The 18,482-nt window shown below is 38.9% G+C and overlaps 1 protein-coding gene and 1 pseudogene across 1 annotated transcript in view; one reads left to right on the top strand and one right to left on the bottom strand.

Annotated features, from left to right (window-relative positions):
- Positions 1-18,482, top strand: part of LOC122899159 — a 29,212-nt pseudogene that overhangs the window by 1,535 nt on the left and 9,195 nt on the right.
- Positions 1-18,482, bottom strand: part of LOC122900220 (TLC domain-containing protein 4-like) — a 92,327-nt gene that overhangs the window by 72,248 nt on the left and 1,597 nt on the right. The gene's annotated exons all lie outside the window — the stretch shown is intronic.

The raw sequence follows: 18,482 nt of genomic DNA, 5'->3' as shown, positions 1-18,482 counted from the left end.
CTATGAGTCCCACTTTGCAAAAAATAAGGATAAACAAAATAAAATTTAAAAACAGAAAGGGATCCAGAACAGAGAAAGGGAAAAATGTCCATCTATTTTTCTTAAATTTCTAAATTGTTTTTTAATTGTGCCGAAATATTTTCATGAATTTTTAAAAATTTTTACAGATTAGTAGAAATTGATATTAACACTCAATAGTTTATGTTCATAAATTTTTCTGTTCTACGTGCTGGGCTCATAAATTTTTCTCTTCTATAATCTTATTTATTCCTTTCTTTTCTTTTTTGTTGAAGCACAGTTGATACACAATGTTACATTAGTTTCAGATGTACAACACAGTGATTCAACAAATTTATACATTATGCTATGCTCACCCTAAGTGTAGTTACCGTCTGTCACCAAATGACACTATTACAATACCTTTGGTTATATCCCTTATGATTTTCATTTCATAATATTCATTCAATTCACCTTTCATTGCCGTGACTTATTCATTCCATAACTGGAAGCCTGTATCTCCCACTCCTCTTCACCCAATTTTGCCCACCCCCACTTCTGGCAACCATCAGTTTGTTCTTTGTGTTTATGGATCTGGTTTTGCTTTGTTTGGTTGGTTTTTTTTTTTTAGATTTCACATGTAAGTGAAATCAAATGGTCTTTTGTTTGTCTTTATCTGACTTATTTCACTAAGCACAATACCCTCTGGTCCATTCATGTTGTCACAAATGGCAAAATCTCATTCTTTTTTTTTTTTACTCTTCTTTTTGTTTTGTTTTGTTTTGTTTTGTTTTCAATTAAAATCTCATTCTTTTTTATGACTAAGTGATATTCCACGTCTTCTTTATCCATTCATTTATCAGTGGACATTCAGGTTGCTTCCTTATTTTGGTTACTTTAAATAACGCTGCAATAATATATTTACAACTTTTAAGCCAGTTTGTTGAATATCCTCCCAGATACCTTCCATGTATACTTTCATATACTTTGATTTTTTAAAAACAATAAAAAAAGGACTAAAACATACACATTATTTTGTAATTCCTCAGACTATTCCATTCAAAGGATGCGCCATAATGTATTTTACCAATCCATTACTGCTAAATATTTATGGACCTTACTGTTGGGCCAAATTGTCAGTTTTCCAGGTAGAGCAAAGCAGTAACATCTGACTAGAAATTAATTCTAAGATTCAAAGCTAGTTTAGATTGAATAGGGAAATATTAGAGGGTTCCTGCTCATATCAAGAAGAGAACAAGGGGATACCCACCCTCCCACTGCTAATACAGAGATACTTGCAGTATCAGTCAAGGGAACTAATGAAACATAACTATTGGGAAAAAAGAGTATGCAGTTGTCATTTTTTGTGGATTGTATGATTATACACCTGGGAAACCCAAGAAAATCAACTGAGAAAATATATAAACAATAGAAAATTAAGTATGGAAACAGGATACAAAATTAATTTATGACAATTTGTGAAATATATGTAAATGTGTATATATGTGTGTGTATATATAAATACATACATATATGCATATGTGTTTATTTGTACACACACAATACCCCCTTACAAAATGAAAGAAAAGACTCCACTTACAATTACAGCAAAAAATGTAAAGTGCCTAGGAATAAATTTAATAAGAAATATACAAAGCTTGTATGAGGAAAACTTTAAAATGTTCCTGCAGAATCTAAAAGTAGACTTGAATAAATGAAAAGACGGACCATGCTTTTAGGAAAAGTCAACGTATGTCAATTTCCCTTAAATTTTAATTTTTAAATTTATTGCAATCTTAATGAAAATACCAAGAGGCTATTTTCTGGAATAGGACAAGTTGATTCTAAAGCTTGTAAGAAAAAGTGAACAAACAAGAATAGCCAGTAAAACTCTTTTGAAAAGAAGAACAGCTTTCTATATATTTAAACAAAAATTATAGAAACTCAATAATGAAACATTCTGAGATTGCCATTTGAATAGTCTAATGGAATTGAATAGAAAACCCAGAAATAAGTCCAAATAAGTGGTATCTCAAATCAGTGAGATATGATGGACTTTTTAATAAATGTGTATTATCTGGAAAAAATTAAGTTAAATCTATATCTCATATTGCATGAGATAAATTCAAATGGGTCAAATATTTAAAGTATGAACACTCAAATGTACTATAAGAAAATATGGCTGAATTCTCTTCTTACTTTGGAACCAGAAGGTCTAACTATGATTCAAAATCTGGAAGGTACAAAATATTAATAAATCTAACTAAGAATAAAAAACCATTATGAGGTCAAAAATAACAAGAATAACATATACAAAGTTGAAACACAAATTACAAATCGGGAAAAAGAAGATCTGGTGTTCAAATCACAAGTAAAGGGCTAATCTCCTTACTAAGAAGTTTCTAGAAATTGAGGAGAAAAAGACCAGTCAAGAGAAAAACAAAGGGCATTAACAGACAAGTAACAGCAAAAGAAATATAAAATGACCTGAACACATTATAAATGTCCCTCATTCATATAAGATATGTAAATTGAAATTAACCAACCTCATCCCAGAGATAGATTGTTATTCTATTTTCCCACTACTCTGACTTTGGAGCATTTACTTCTCACTACATTCTCTTCACACTGGCACTACCCACCATCACTTTGGGGGAAAGTAGGAAATTTATGAAGCTGTGTCTTTTTTTTTTTAAATTCTAGATCCCAAACACTTCATTAACAAGGCAGATAGACCTTAACCGGGTAACAGTAGTGTATTATTGCTTATCAAAATAAAATTTATACTTGATGTTTTGAAACATGAAAAACCCATGTATCATGATGAAAATCAGAATATATTCCCTAACCTATTCCTATGAGCAAGTATGTTTTTTAAAAAATAAAGTCAATAGTTGAATAATTCATAAGCCGTTCCCTCAGGCCTTATAGCAAAATATAATTTTAGAACTTAGAAATATTCCTTAGTATAAACATCTCCTACCCCATCCATCCTCTGACAAACATATTCAATTCCAAATCAAATTTCTGTAGTGATGTAAATTTACTACTTCATTGGTCACATATGTTCACATGTACTACTCATATGATTTATCCTAAAAATTACTAAAAAGAGAAAAATAAGAGAAATTTTTGTGAGACTATTTTTAATATATATATTATCCCCCTTACATGTCCCAATCAAATTGATTTCTTAATGTCATTATGATGATTTTTCATACAATATAGTATTATTCTAATGAATCTGCTCCCATACATCTAAATCATGTTCATCATTAAGTTTCTGTTTTTAGACACACTATATACAAAGTTAAAAGCATCAAGAAAATGTATATCTGCATTCAGATCTCCCACTTAATCTTGAGGTCTGTGTTCTTTTCCTTTTGGTAAAAACAACACATTTTTGCCCTCCAGCAAGGAAGTTTTAAAAAATTGCCATCTCTTTTCAAAATACTTTTAATATACTTTACTATATACTATGGATTTTTTAAAATAAGTTTTAATTAAAAAGAAATCATCTTGTGGAATAGTATTTTCCACAAGGAAAGGAATGGTTCTAGTCCCAGATTTTAAAATTCCCATTGGTAGAAAAGACAACATAAAAAACAGTTTTGAAAGACTGTTACAATTAAATAACTTCAAATTTTGTCAAATATGTTTCACAACAACATGTGGCATTTCCCCAAATGCTAACATAATGTTTAAGAGCCAAAAAGTAGGAAGAAATGGATTGTGGGGTAAGGAAAATGTTTACCATTAGTACCAATTACTATAACATATTAGAAACTACAATATCAATAACGAAAAAATGATCAGTATATTTAACTTAATCACTGAATTCTCCCCTCGAAAACATAAATCAAGCATTTCACAAAAATACTATATACACCAAATTGAAAGAAAATGTCCAAATTTTTTAGCATAAAAATTATTTCTTTTGATGTAAATAGGAAACTTGCTTTACTCCCTAAATATTTAGATCTAAGCTGAAGTCTTCAGAATTTGTACCTTTGGCAATAACCAGTTTGCAGACAGAATACTACTTGCAGTGGCTCTCAGTCTCTCCTTGAGGCTACAGGACCCTCCAACAAACCAGTCCCCTCTCTTTTCCTGCCCCACAAACGCATTCCCCGTCTGTATCGGAGCAACCAGCACCATCTAGTCTCTTTTGCTCCAGGCTTGTTCCTGCAACTTCTAATTTACCTCCATTACAATCATCAGGAAGAAAATACTAAATATTTTCTGAATTCAGAAAAAAATCAGACCATGTCTTCATCCCAAGTCCAGCAGGGTTCTGGACAAGTACCTCATTATCAAAGCCCAGCACCACAGGAAAAGGCAATATTATGGTCCATTAGAGTCCAGAGCACATCTAGGAGTCTCACAACTGTGTTCTAGGACTTCAATCACTAAAGATATCTGGAATTTCAGTGGCCTGGGGACAGAGTGTCTATCTTCGGTTTCTTTGCACCTAACGCCGCACCGTGCCAAGGTCACGTGCTCTGCATGTATTCTCCCTCACACATCTTCCCCCCTTTCCTCAGCTTGCCAAGGAACTCCTTTCGGAATTCAAAGCTCTACAGCTCAGGGAGAGTCGTAACTGATAATCTATATCTACACAGGGAAAGAGCAAAAGAATGATATACCTCCCCTCATTTTTATCCTGAGCAATTCCCCAAAGGTAATAAAAGGCAATCAAGTGATTTAAAGAACTGCTTTGCCTTTCCTTTTAGAGCTCCTACAGAGGAACCGACCTCTGGTTTGCAAAGGATGCCCCGTACCTGTACCAGTTTAAAAACTATCAGGATTTGGCTTTTAGCAGTTTTTTATGCACTCAGTATTCTACTGGTACAGAAAGCGAAAGTAGTCCCCTGAGGTATGAGTGTACAGGTGAGAGGAATTCAATTTCTTTTTTTTTTCTTTTTTTTTTTTTTTTTTAAGATTTTATTTATTTATTTGTCAGAGAGAGAGGGAGAGAGAGCGAGCACAGGCAGACAGAGAGGCAGGCAGAGGCAGAGGGAGAAGCAGGCTCCCTGCCGAGCAAGAAGCCCGGTGTGGGACTCGATCCAAGGACGCTGGGATCATGACCTGAGCTGAAAGCAGCTGCTTAACCAACTGAGCCACCCAGGCGTCCCGAGAGGAATTCAATTTCAATTCACTCTGTCTTGATCAAAATTATCAATTCTTTCAAAAAGGAACGCCCATTATAAGAGCGTTGCAGGGGGTGGTAATTAGGGCACCTGGGTGGCTCAGTCATTAAGTGGCTACCTTTGGCTCTGATCATGATCCTGGGCGGGAAACCTGCTTCTCCCTCTCCTACTCCCCCTGCTTATATTCCCTCTCTCGCTGTGTCTCTGTCAAATAAAATTTTTTTAAAATTAAAAAAAAAAAAGAGCATCACGGGATACTGCATGAACAACAGCATGAATTCTGGTCACTAGTTATACAAGAAATCCTTGAGAAATAAGTAACTATAACCAACAGTTAAAAATACCAGCTGTTTATATTTAACATTTGTTATATTGATTAGGAAGGTGGAGGGGACAAACAAATAGAGCTAAAGATCAAAACCACTTGTCTCCTAAACAATATAGATGTGGATTTTGTTCTTGTTTTGTTTTGTAGACTACCCTTCTTCAGTGTGTAATGACATTACAACAAGAAAAACTAATCATTCTTTGAATTTGGAAATCAATATAAAAATACAAAGCATTAATTCACTGACATCCCTGTCATCACTTCATCATCCTGAACCCAGAACTCAGCCTTTCCACTAGTTTCCATAGAAAATTATCTCCCAAGAAGTTTGTGATTTTTCTCCTCAAATCTACCTAAAATTAAGGAGTTCCTGGGGAGTAGGTTGGCCTCCCTCAGCTCTGTATTCTTCTCTCTCTTCTTCCCTATCTGGGACTTTAAGGAGCATCTTCTGTTGCTTAAACTCCTTGGAGTTCTTGCTTGCCTAAAGTAGCTCTTCCAAACAAATGCAGCACTATCCCTAAAATAAGTCCTGGGAAACACATTCTTCAACTTGATCCCCCTGCTTTGCTCTCATTTCTCAATAAGCTCTTGCATTCTCCTAGCCCTTGACTTCTTATCTCTAAGTTTTGATGATTCTTTGCACCCAATAATACATGGGCTTTTCTGCTTTAGTTCTGAGCTCTAAAGTCTGCAACTAACTTTGCTCAATTCACTTCCAACCCACTCCAGGCAATGACCTCATCCAATTTGGACGCCCTCTCAGCTTTGACTTACCTCTGTCCTCCCCATTCTCCCAAACACTAACATGCATCTACTTTCAACTCAACTTACACAATACCTGTCTAACACTTTCTTTCTTGAGCTCCAGATTTTTATTACCAATATCCTACCATGTGTTCCAGGTTCATCATATGCAATAAAATAGAACTCACCATCACCCCTCCTCCCCATACTCTTTTTCTCACTTTTCTCAGAGTCATCATGTCTCTGATCACCAAAACCAAGAAACCTCCATTTTCCTAGATTCTCCCCACATGCTTAGCCCTTTGTACCCATGTAGACACCAAATTCTGTCAATTCTACTTGCTGAAGATCTTCCATAGATTTACCTTCTCTACACTTCCTTTTTACTCCCCAAGTTTAGGCCTATATATCTTCCCAGCTTCCCAGATAATCTCTGATGTCTCTCTGGCAACTTCTATCTTTGAGCCTTTGCATACCAGGATAATAACTTCTCTTCCCATCTTCTCCCAGTGCTTAGTACCACATGTTTCACACACAACAGACCCTAAATAAATATTCATTAGTTAGGGAAGAGATTTCAAATCCTTGTGATCTCACATCTTTCCTTTCCTTGGCATTCAGAGATTGCCTCTATCTCTCCAACCTCATGCTTCTTCAGGATTCTTCTAACTTGCAGTTGATTATTTTCTTATTCCTTCATTTTTGGTCAAAGCTTTCTATTATTCTTTATTGTCTATTAAATAAATGAATGGCATGGAAATCTTCCATTCTAGCTCAAACTTACCTTTCCAGCTTCATGGTTCATATTCTCCCTCTCACGTTCTTTGCTCAGTCCAGCTAAATCCAGTCACTACCATCTCCCAAAAATGCTGTGGATTTTCCTGACTCCTCGCTTTTGTCCATGCTCCTTCCAACACATAGAATGTCTCTCCCTCCTCTCTTTCCCTGTCAAAAGTATTCCTTGTTGTTGTTGTAGTTTCATTTTGTTTTTTTTTTTTTTTTTTAAAGATTTTATTTATTTATTTGAGAGAGAGAGACAGTGAGAGAGAGCACGAGCGAGGAGAAGGTCAGAGAGCGAAGCAGACTCCCCATGGAGCTGGGAGCCTGATGCGGGACTCGATCCAGGGACTCCAGGATCACGCCCTGAGCCGAAGGCAGTCGTCCAACCAACTGAGCCACCCAGGCGTCCCTGTTTTTGTTTTTTTTATAGAGATCACAAGTAGGTAGAGCAGCAGGCAGGGAGGGGCGGGGCAGGGGGCGGGGCTCCCCGCCGAGCATAGAGCCCCATGTGGGGCTCAATCCCAGGACCCTGAGATCATGGCCGGAGCCGAAGGCAGAGGCTTAACCCACTGAGCCACCCAGGCACCCCAAAAGTATTCCTAGTCTTAAAACACACTTTCTTCACAAAACTTACAGATTCCTCCAGACAATTTCTCTCTTCCTCTTCTCTCCTTCTTTGAAACTTAGTTTATAATTTGCTTTGTACAAGTGTCTTTTCTTCTACTAAAAAAGTTGTTCAAAGCAGTGTTTTCCAGACCACCTGGAACAGAATAACTGGAGTCTTGTTAAAAAAAATAAAAACAAAAAAAAAAAAGAAAAAACAAAAACAAAAACCCTCCCGAATCAGAGTTTCAGGAAGGAGAACTAAGAATGCTGCAGTCTAAAAGCAAGTTCACCAGGAGAGTACGCAATGAAGCTGGAGACCTTGGAGTTGCAGAAATGGGCCTTGAAGTCAGTCAGACTAGAAGTTGCATTCCAATTATATGTCTGATAAAAGTTAATTCTCAGGAGAAGCTAACACAACTATGAGTTTGATACAGATTGAAAAGAAAAAAAAGTTGAAGATTTTACTTAACTCATTCGGTGAGGTAACCAGGCAAATGTCATAACCTGTTCAGAAGAGAATCTGAAAGAAACATATTCATAGAGGGTTGTAAAATGGCTCAGACATGACGAAAGGCTACCACAAGAGAATCCAGAAGGATGTGCAATAGCTCAAAGACAATGAAAAGAGTCAGAGGACCTCAAAAACACCATTTAGGCAATGCAGAGTATTCTACTGAGACATAAGAATTTTTTCTATACCTCTTGCTAGCCGTGTGACTTTGAGTATGTTACTTAACTTCCCTGAGCCTCTGTTACTTTTCCTGTAAAACAAGATTTCATAATTTAAAAAAAAAAACTTCATGGGATTTGAATGCTTGCCTAATACCGCTCTTGTGAGAATTAAGTGAGTTAAGGAGCAACCAAGCACACAATGCTGACTTTTATCATACTCGATAAACATGACATAGTAGTACTAGTACCAGGAGTAGTGCTACCCCTAACTAGAAGTTTCTTGACCCTTTCTTGTTTCCTAATGAATGTATTCATTCAGTCAATCAACCAACATGCATAAAATACCTATTCATGCTAGGTTTGGGTGGACAATAAAATGGTCTCTGTCATCAGCAAGTCCAGGCTAGCCAAGGAGATGAGAACCTAGGTCAGTAATTATATGGGATACAATCAGTGAAAATAAAAGTAGGTGAGCACAATTGACAACATGGCTAACCACGTGTGGAATGTATAGAATGCTTATAGAAAAGCATTATCAAGGGGAATATAAGCTTAATCTTGAAGGAAGAGTAGGAAATCACTAAGCACAGTGTGCTAACAAGTATCATGCTAGATCATCACGTATGTTAACCTTATTTAACTCACATAAGAGCCATAAAATAATAGCTCACTCTGAGTACTTACTGCGTGTCAGGTGCTATTTAAAATAACTATCACTATTGGGGCGCCTGGGTGGCTCAGTGGGTTAAGCCGCTGCCTTCGGCTCAGGTCATGATCTCAGAGTCCTGGGATCGAGTCCCGCATTGGGCTCTCTGCTCAGCAGGGAGCCTGCTTCCCTCTCTCTCTCTCTCTCTGCCTGCCTCTCTGTCTACTTGTGATTTCTCTCTGTCAAATAAATAAATAAAATCTTTAAAAAAAATAAAATAACTATCACTATTTTATGAAGAAAAAAATCCTGAGGCTTAGAGAAATCAAGTAAACTTTTTTTTTCTAAAAATTTTATTTATTTATTTGACAGAGATCACATGCAGGCAGAGAGAGAGAGAGAAGCAGGCTCCCCACTGAGCAGAGAGCCCGATGCGGGGCTCGATCCCAGGACCCCGGGATCATGACCTGAGTTGAAGGCAGAGGCTTTAAACCACTGAGCCACCCAGGTGCCCCTCAAGTAAACTTTCTTAAGATGATATAGCCAGTGAGTGGTAAAGCCATAATTATTGCCAGATAACCTCTTTCCCAAGTGCAGGAAATCACCTCAATTTACTAACTGAAGAATCAAAACCTAAAGAGGTGAGGAGATCTCCCAGAGAAACGGACTAGAAATAGCATCCCTGGTTTTAAAGGCCAGGCAAATGGGAAGGAGGAATACTCCAGAAAGAGGGAGAGCATACAAAACCCTGGAAGCATGGAGGAGGTTAGCATGGCTCCAGGAATCAGAGATGTTTGGAACTCAGTATGCATTTATGGAAAGAGCAATCAGAGTTAAAGCCCCTGGGGACACCTGGGAGGTTTAGTCAGTGAAGCGGCTGCCTTAATCTCAAGGTCCTGAGGTTGAGTTCTACATTGGATTCCCTGCTCAGTGGGGAGTCTGCTTCTCCCTCTCCCTCTGCTGCTCCTTTCTGCTTGTGCTCTCTCACTCATGCTCTCCCTCAAATAAATAAATAAAATCTTTAAAAAAAAAAAAAAGATAAAGCCACTAAAGTAGACAGGGACTGTGAGAAAGAAATTACACCATACTAACTATTGGCAGATTCCGCTCGGGAGGATATAAAACTATGACAAGCAAGTTCCCTATGACAAGCAAGGGAACAAGATCAAAGGTTTAGAAACTGGAGGCAAGGCAAACAGTTTGAGACAGCGAAGACTAATATTATTGAGATCAAGAGTTTTGAACTCCAGCAACCTGCCACTTATCATAACCTCAGGAAAGAGAACCTCTTTGAGCCAGAGTCTCCTCATCTGTCAAATGAGTATAATAATAGGGTCACCACAAGGCTTAAATGAAAGAAGGTAGGTAAGCACCTGCTAAGGTGCTCTGGTCTCACAGGCATTCAATAAATGATGGTGGTCACATTAACAGTAGTTTATTGCGTTTTGTTTTGATGCAAATACACTGAGGTACAGTTTAGATCTTCTTGAAGGAAGAACATGTTAAATACTCTTCTACCTCAGTTGTTTGATTTGTTCAGACATAGTAGATTGATCTGTTCAGACACAGTAGACTGATTTAGACAGCAAAGTCGCAGAAACACCAAAAAACCAGATTTCAGGAATGGCATGAGGTTAAGGGTTCAGTTTATCAAACACTTCTTGTATCCCTACCGTGTGTGTCACACTGTATTAAGTGGTCCATATCTAAAAATAGTTAAGATGCAATCTCTTTTCACAAGGAACCATCAGTCTACAATATGTTGCTTGATTTCCTTATCCTTGTTGCCTGGCCTCCTCTCTTATTTACAACCTCACCCTCCCAATGTCTGATATTTACACTACTCTTGTAGAAATGATCTTGGTTTCCCTACTTGGTCACCTGCCCTTCTCCCCCACCTTGGATTACTTCCTTTTCTGGCTACTCCAGCTGGACATGTCAGATTATACCTGTTTGATCCAAACCTATTCTCACTACTCTGCTTTGAAGACATCCTGCTCCTACAGTGAAGTTAAACCAATTTTCTCAACAGCTGGTGCTAGAATTCTTTTCAGAACAAAACACCTCGATGAGTCATTATGAATAGAGGGTATGACTGAAAAAATGAGATTATAAAAGACAAAATGTTCTACTTCAGAAATTCACCTGGGGGTATGGAAGAAATGGGATGAGAAGAGAAGAGAAAGAGAAAAGAGATGGAAGACAGAGGAACTTCATTGTATACCTAAAATACTTTTTAAAATGTATAATGCTCTATCTTATTTGCATTTCTTTGACTCCCCTCATGTCTTCCAAATTTTTAGTAAGCCTTCCATAATCCCCAAGCCTCCACACCTACCCAAAAACACATACACAATGTAAGTAGGTTGTGGGGGAGAGGTAAGTGAAGAAATCATGAAGCCAAGTGCCACTGCTAGAAGACAGAAGAAGTAGAATGGAGACAGCACACCCAGAACAAACACAGCCCATCACTGAACCCAACAGTAGGAGCAGGGCCCAAGGTAATGCTAAAATCATAGATGTCTGGGAAATCGGCAGAACATATGAGCAGGTACTGTGCTTTATTTAAAAGTTGTGTAATAGGGGCCTGAACCAACCTTAACTAGTTAAAAAGCAAAATAGATTCTCTCAGCTGATACCTGGGTCATGATTTCTTCAGTGTCATTGATGATTTGGCACCAACTCCATAAGTCTGCTTTTCCAATGTACCTATTGTCTTCCTCAAAGGTGGCCACCACTGTCTTACCCAGTTACTGCAACAGTCTCCTTGGGATCAGCAAACATTTTCTTTCTCTCTCTTTTTAAAAAATTTTTATTTATTTATTTAAATAGGACAACTAGGGTAGCAGGGGGAGAGGAAGAGAGAGAGAAATGTCAAGCTGGTTCCATACTCAGAGCAGAGCCCAACTTGGGGCTTGATCCCAGGACCCCAAGATTATGACCTGAGCCAAAATCAAGAGTGTGAAACTTAACTGACTGAGCCACCCAGGAGCCCCAGCAGACATCTTCTTAAAGGGCTGGATAGGCAGTTACTCCATTCTGCACTGAAGGCCTGGAAGCAGCTATAGAAAATATGTAAATGAGTGGGTTTGGTTGTGTTCCAATAAAACTTAAAAAATCAAGTGGTGGGCTTTCTGTCCTGCCCCTTCTGTTCTCTACATTATAGAGTCCTCTTTCAGAATGCTACTCCTCTGTATAAACACCTGTTTGTCTTCCCATTAACCTTAGGATAAAGTCCAAATTCCTTAACAAAGTAAATAAATTTCACACCATTATCTCCTCTCTAGCCATTTCTGGATTCAAACTCAATTTTCAGCACTACTAAACTGCTTTAAATTCCCCCAGGTTCCTGGTTCTCTCTTCCTTCCATGCATTTATATATGCTGTTCTTTGGCCTGGAATCTTCCTCTCTTCCCCCACTCCCCTGATTAGTTAATTCCTACTCATCCAAGTTTCACATTAAGTCTAACTTCCTCCAGGAAGATTTCCTTGATCCCTAAATTCTCACAAAGTGCTGAAGTTATTGGTTTGTCTGAATCTCCTGTTAGCTTGAAGGTCTGTGAGGACAGGAAACTTGTCTGCCACTCACCATTGCATTCCAAGGTACTCAATAAGTAACTGGATCCTTGACTGATGAGGTAAGAAAAAAAACAACCTAAAAATGAAGGGGACCCTCAAAGGCTAATTGGTGGCACATAAGCTGACATTTGTTTGAACTATTCCCTTGAATCCCAAATCTGCTTCTAAAGCATTTTTTGCTCTGCTGATATAGCCTGCAGAGAAGTTTAGGAAATAGACATTACATCGTCCACACTTCCTGATGCGGGAACTGAAGTCCCAAAGGGATTCACTTCTGCCTTAATTCCAGACTTCATCTATTTACCCTCTCCTTGGCATCTGATCTCTTACCTCATGTCCTGTTAGCTGTCTTGCATACAGTGTACTTTATATCTGATAATTATCCTTGCAGAGAAATCTTGGCTTGCCTTTCTGACCAATACTTACATTTCAGATATCATGTAAGGGGCATATTCTATATGCCAGGATCATGGGGCTTCCTCTATAAGCCAGGCCTACTGGACTTAATCATTCAGTCCTCAGGCTGGCCTCATAATGATGTTCTCAGAGGTTTACTTTTATTACCTCCACTCTACGGTTGACAAAAGGAAGACCTAAAGGGAGTAAGTAACTTACAAAAGAAAATGGCAGAGCTGGGACAGAAGGGAGGAACGTCTGACCGCTAAACTAGAGTTTCTGAGCTCATACTACTTTCCAATTCCTCTGGGACCACGTCTGCTTCCTTCTGTGAGTGCTGTTCCTATCCAAGCCCTGAAGTCTTCTGCAACACTCCTGCATGTGTAGCTGCATTCAAGGCTGTCATAATCACGGATACTTCTAGAGCATGGTCACTGTGCTTGCCCCTGTTTATGTATGACCTCATTTAACCTGCGCAGACCCTAACATGAAAGATAAGGTTAGCTCTGTTTTATGGAGATGGAAGCGAGGCACAAAGAGGTAAAATAATATATCCAAGGTCACATAATTAGCAATGGGAGAACCTAGGATTTACACCTAGACACTGTGACTCCACAACCTGTGCTCCTAAGCAAGAAGAGAATACACAGGGAGGTAAAAGAGAACTCCTCGGGCCTCACAGGATGACATGAAAAGTATGGGGGAGGTTGAGTGATTTGGACTTTAATCACCCCAGATATGAGATCATTAAATAAGGCTGTCTAAGTCATTGCTGCCTAAAACAAACTACCACAAAACTTCATGGCTTAAAACAATAATCATTTACTAGCTAGCAATGCTGTGGGTCAACACTTTGCTCTGGACTTGGTTGAGAAACTTGCTGGTTTTGCCTGGGCGCACTCATCTGGTGACAGTCAGCTGTGGCAGCTTGGCAAGAGCTCAATGGTCCAGGATGGTTTCTCCAGGATGAAGGCCAGCTTCACGGGCATGTGACCTGTGTGGCTTACTGTTCTGCTATTCTTGTCTCCTTAAGATTATCTCCTGAGATTATGAATAATTATGAAACAGGGGGGCTACTGGGCCTTGTAAGTTACATTGCCAGTCATGCTGGTGGTTGATGCTGGATGCCAGCCGGGCACCTTTCTCCACATAGCCTCTCATCCTCGAAGAGGCTAGCTCATGTTTCTTCCCATGATGACAGAAGCTTTCCAAGAGAGTGATAGCAAAGACTTCTTCAGCTCTGGGCTCACAATTCCCACATCATCACTTCTGTTGCATTTTACTGATCAAAGCAAGTCACAAAGCAAGCCCAGATACTAGGAGATGGAGATCCAGAGTCCACTCCTTGATGGGAAGAACAGAAAAGTCACAGTGCAAGAGGACAGTTATGGTGCAGGTGGGCCCAGTTTGTGACTATTAATTGCAGAGAGTAGGTACATGTTGAAGTAAAAAGAACTTCAGTCTCAGACATGTTATGATTAAGATTTCTCCTATGGTCAGTCCATGCAAAGGTATCCAAAACAGCTGACCCTTGAATGGCATGGGGGTTAGGGACACCAACCCCGATGCAGTCAAAAATCTTCATATAAATTCTGATTCCCCAAAAACCAAACTACTAATAACCTATTGTTGACTGGAAGCCTTACCCATAAACAGTTGATTAGCACATATTTTGTACACTATATGCATTATATACTGTAATCTTATAATAAAGTAAGCTAGAGGAGAAAAAATGTTAAGAAAATTGTAAGGAAGAGAAACTATGTTTACAGTACTGTATTGTAAAAAAAATCCACATATAAGTGGACCCATACATATTGTTCAAGGGTTAAAGGTTTATTGTTAAGGGATAACATAAGTCTAGAACATAAAAGAGAATCTGGCTGGACATACAAATTTGAGAGCTGTCAACATGCAGGTGGGTAAGTTTCTGAATAAATAAATCAGAACCTTCAGGAAGACTGCATTAATTAAGGCAAAGATAAACAAAGAGAGTCACTCAATCCTTCAGACTACCCAACTGTTTTGTTTTGTTTTGTTTTCAGACTACCCAACTGTTTGAGTGCTCTCTTCTTCCCATGTATCTCAACCTCTCTCTCTAAGAGACCATCCATGGGCCTATCCAGTTTCTGTAGCCAACTCAAAGCCAGTATCTCTGGGGAAAGTATAGCCTTCTCTGTTATGTCTAGATGTGGCTACATATCGTCCAATTATTATAAACTAAAAAGAAGTTACTTGATGCCCACATTCAACCCAATATGCAATGGTAGAGCAGGAATACAATTAACCACAATAAAAACTTCCATTTCTAAAAGGTCAGAATGGGAAACATGCAACAACCAGCAGTCCTTCATAGTTTTCTTTCTAGGAAGAAATTCCTGCCTTGGCCATGGAAGAAATTTCCTGATTAACCTATCTGGATGTGTTTGGGTATACCCACAGTACCCCTGGGTTTACACACGCTGGGAGATTCCTCCTTGTCCATTATCTTCCAGGTTCAAAATTTAAGTGAAAATTGGGAGAGTATGCTTTCCTGGAAATGGCTCGAGGACACAATGATTGCCTTTTGCAGTTTGCAGGTCAGATTTCTGGTTTCTTTAGCAGTACAATTTCCTCAAAATCTTTGTAGGCTTCTATGCTACTCATCTCCAGTCTGTTACATGTGACAGAAACTATACCCAAAGTTCTTTTCTGCACCAAGCTCTTAAACTTTCTTATTCTCTAATATCTATGCTTTACTCCTTTCTCTTCTCATTGTTTTAATGGTGGCTACTTTCAGGTAATCTTTAAAAACTAAGTGAGAGTAACACCGCTAATGTGACCTTTGCTGCAAGGCTAGATCTCTTCGGCTGAGGAATCTTAATGGATGGGCTTTAAGTGTCTCAAAAACAGTCTTCTCCTATTTGGACAATAGAAATAATTGGATTTTCTAACCCTGTGAGGCCCCAATTTTCTATACACTCTATTTTCTTCCATCTTTCCTTGCAAACCCATCATTTCTTATGTGAGCTCATTTCTTTCCTGAAAAACCTTCCTAAACTAGCCAATGAGCAACAATTACATTCATACTCTGGTTCTTTCCAAATGCTTCCTGTAAAATTCAGTGATATAAGAAACACGATCAGTCTTCCAAATTGAGGTGAAATTGTTACCAAACATCTTGCAATGGCACTACAAGAATGACTAGTTTCCCAGCCTGCAAGAGCCCGTTCCTTGTTGGCAATGGTCTGACCACTTAGGTAATGCTATCCGTTTTAAGACTTTGTTAGAAGTCCACCATTTCCAGGTATCAATTTTTGTATTAGAGTAATGGCTAACTTGCTGTAATTGAGATCCCAGAAAGCAGTGGAAGTGGAAGTAAAGAAATGAAAATAAAGAAGACAAAAGCGTTTTTCCCTCTCACGTAATAGTTGGGCCAAGACTGACAGGGTACTCTGTTTGATGAGGTCATTCAGGACCCAGATTCCTTCTGTCTTATTGTCCCACCCTCTCCTAGGATATCTTCCTCATCTCCATGGTAACAGATGGCCACAGACTCATCCATAAAGGAGATGGCAAGCAGAGCAAGACAAGCTGTCTTTTTTGCAAAGGTAAGGCCAAAGTTGTATTCACTGCTTCTAGTTACAGTGCATCGGCAAGAATGTCCCCACAAAATCATACCTAGCTGTAAAGGAGGGCAAGGAGTCTCCAGCTGAGCAAACATGCACCAGGGGAGAACAGATGTTATGGTGGCAGCCATTTATCTGCCTTGAGAAGAAGAAAAGATTCCCCAGGTTAAGAACCCTCAGAGATAGAAAGACCAAAATGGGGCAAATAAGGATTTTGTTTCTTAGAGGTAAAGAGAATGACAGTATGAAAAAAGAATACAAGAAAGGGAAAATCTAGCTGGTGGCTACTTAAGTTTCCACTTTATTATTTCTAGCACTTTTTTTTTAAAAGATTTATTTATTTATTTGACAGATAGAGATCACAAGTAGGCAGAGAAACAGGCAGAGAGGGAGGAGGAAGCAAGCTCCCCACTGAGTAGACAGCCTGATGTGGGGCTCGATCCCAGGGCCCTGGGATCATGGCCCAAGCCAAAGGCAGAGGCTTTAACCCACTGAGCCACCCAGGCACCCCATATTTCTAGCATTTTCTAAAAATATTTCATAAGTTTATTTTTTTAAGGGAAGTAGAAAGAGAAAGAAAAACTAAGAAGACTATCAAGACAGAATAATAGTGATGTGAAGACAACCAGAAGAAAATGGGAGTAATGAAAGTCAATGGGAGAAAAAAAATTCACTTGCCTGAGAGAAGACAAGAGAGGCTAGGAAAGGAAATGCTCTTTGGACTTGAAAATCTAGAGGTTACTGGTGAATAACTACAGGAGAAGCTAGAATGCAGCAAATTAAGAAATGAAAATGAACAAAGAAAAATGGGATAGCAAACATGGACTAGTCTCTTTTTTTTGTAATTTTTTAAAAAGATTTTATTTATTTATTTGACACAGAGAGAGAAAATACAAATAAGGCAGAGAGTTAGGCACAGAGAGAGGAGGAAGCAGGCTCCCTGCTGAGCAGAGAGCCCAATGCAGGCCTCAATCCCAGTACCCTGAGATCATGACCTGAGCCAAAGGCAGAGGCTTAACCCAGTGAGCCACCCAGGCGCCCCTTGACTAGTCTCTTTTAAGAACACTGAGTTTTTAAGAAAAAAGAGATAAGATGGTAACTAGTTATGACTAGCTCCACTTGCAAGTAGACTAAGATGAGAAGCACCCTCCAGGGACCAAGTTGGGGTATCAGGTTCTAGAGACTAGGGTGGCCCCGTTCTAGCTGCCCAGCATATGTATCATGTGTAACTTGAACAGCTGGCATAGCAGAGTGCTCTGCACATTAGGCTGGTCAAGTTTTCCCAAGCTGGGAACCACTCTTGGATATGGTGGTTGCATCCTATAGTCATGGGGTCTTGGGGTCTCCAGAGACAGTGCCTCTACCTACCTCCAGTCTCATAGTCAGTAATTGCACTTCTGCTTGGATAGATGGCTTGTTCATCGGACAATCAGGGATCCAAGCTGGGTGTGGAAATGAAGGACCCAAAATTCCTCGGCACAGCTGGAGTTTGGGCAAAACACCCCTCTTTAAAATATCAAAGGAGGGGGGCAATAAATCCATAAATATGAATGGACAAAAGGGACATGAAGCAGCAACAGTAAAACATAAACTTTGGGCATTTTTGTTTGGCAGATTAAACTGAAAATAGGACTCCCTGCCATCCCAAACTCCCATAAAAAGAGACCCAGAATTATCAAAGTCTAATCAAAGTTGGTGCTGTTTCTTTAAAGTGCCAGAGAAAGTAGCAGTATTTGTTCCAATACTATAAGGCCAAAATTCTTTTAAAAAAATGAATATTTCATGGAGAAAGGATTGGATTGGATTGTCTCTGAGGAAAATAATTGCTGTTGCAACACGTGCTTATATTTTAGATGGCACAGAGATCACTGTGGTGGGAAGACTGAATAATACTGGGAAATTTACCTTCACCCAGTCATGAGACTTAAGCCCACTGTCCTCTGGAGTCCCAAACGACTGAGGGGGAAAAATCCTCA

This window comes from Neovison vison, chromosome 2, assembly GCF_020171115.1.
Source record: "Neovison vison isolate M4711 chromosome 2, ASM_NN_V1, whole genome shotgun sequence".
In the NCBI taxonomy this organism is placed as follows: Eukaryota; Metazoa; Chordata; class Mammalia; order Carnivora; family Mustelidae; genus Neogale; species Neogale vison.
This window is presented reverse-complemented; position numbering and strand designations above follow the sequence as displayed.